Below are 1,697 nucleotides of genomic sequence, written 5' to 3'. Positions count from 1 at the left end.
CACACACGCACGCACACACACACACACACACACACAGGTTCAGGGTGTCCCCTGCTTACTGCCCAAAGACAGCTGGGATAGGCTCCAGCACCCCTCGTGACCTCCAACCCACCTCCAAGGCACAACCATCCTCACTCCGCACATTAGTCATAATTAAAGTTAATGGTGACTGCATCATATATTGTTTACGTTTTACTGTACGCTAACTACTTGGACCCAACTGCAGATGTTCCAAAAGTAACAAAACTATTTTGACAAAGTAAGCAGTAGAAAGTAAAGAGTGATAAAATGTAAATTTTTGAGAGTTATTTTAAATGTCAAAGTGTAATTTTTAGATTTACAGTAAATCATGTCTATTTTCTAGTCGAGCAAAGTGCAGTCTAACTGTGCATAGCTGTAGTTTTCTTTCTTTTTGTATTTTGCTTGACTTTAGAACTGGTAGAATTTGGCATAACAACATGTTTGTGCCCATGTCCGCCTTTGTAGGATGCAAATAGTCTTTTCCCGGCCAATCCTCACTGCATCCTTCATTTGCATTAAAATCACGGTGGTCCGAGCCCATTACGCCAGAGTATGCCGCGCTTGACATCGCAGAAACAAACCGACTTACTGCAGTCTGTACATGACATTGGCAGATGAACTGCAAGATCTCCCTTTGCGGATGACGTAGTCTGTCGTATCGGTGACGTGACCCCTTTGCACCCTTGATCATCCGTATGTGAGACAAGCCTGGATATGGATTGAAATGCTGGAGAGCATTTTGTGTGGAAAAGTTGGACCAAACTGCGCACTAAAATTGTGATTCATGACACATTGCAAGCTGCGTTGCTCTCCTTGTGTTTACATGAAAAATGCCTGTAATTGAGCGGGACCTTCAGACTGAAGTGCTTTCACTCGTTTACTCTCTCTTGTATACACTTCTCAGTCCCGTTTTCAATGTCTTCACTAAGTGCCGTTCGGCTGCAATGCAAGGCCACGCACTGACACACACACACACACACACACACACACACACACGTGGCACATTGCGTGCACGCACTGGCTTTCAAAGCTGCAATTCCAAGGGTTTGGCATCCACAGAAGGAAAAAGTGACACCCCTGTGAAGGACACAGTGACAAGTTGTGTATTAGCCATCCACAAATGCAATCTGATCCTCCACGATTCCAAGGGTTTGGCATCCACAGAAGGAAAAAGTGTTGTGAAGGACACAGTGACAAGTTGTGTGTTAGCCATCCACAAATGCAATCTGATCCTCCACATCAGTTGAGTCGCACCACAATCCTCACACCCTTGTGTTCCTCTTCAGAGATTACAGTCCATCTCTGTCGTATTGTATTTGCACCCTTATTTTTTGCACTCTATGGATGATGTAGTTTGGTTTACTTCTCCATTGTAGGCTGCATAAAGTAGTCAACACATTCTTCTGACGCTAATATGACATCTCCGTTATGTGGGTCTACTGCTAGAACTATCTCAAAACATTTTCCAAAACTCTCTCGGAAATATTTTGACCTTTGTATGTTGACCTTTATTTTGACCCCTTACCATTAAGTCTGTTTCTCTTGTTAAATGATCAAAGAAGTCTGGTCAGCTCTTCTCACATTCGAAATAAAACCACACACAGTGTGGTTAACGGTGGTCTCTTCTTTCCTGAACAGCACCTTCATGTACACTGTCGTTTTGACGCAGATGTCAA

Source organism: Hippocampus comes, unplaced genomic scaffold (assembly GCF_001891065.2).
Source record: "Hippocampus comes isolate QL1 unplaced genomic scaffold, H_comes_QL1_v1.1 scaffold122, whole genome shotgun sequence".
In the NCBI taxonomy this organism is placed as follows: domain Eukaryota; kingdom Metazoa; phylum Chordata; class Actinopteri; order Syngnathiformes; family Syngnathidae; genus Hippocampus; species Hippocampus comes.
The sequence above is the reverse complement of the archived record's forward strand: the minus strand, read 5'-3'. Positions refer to the sequence as shown.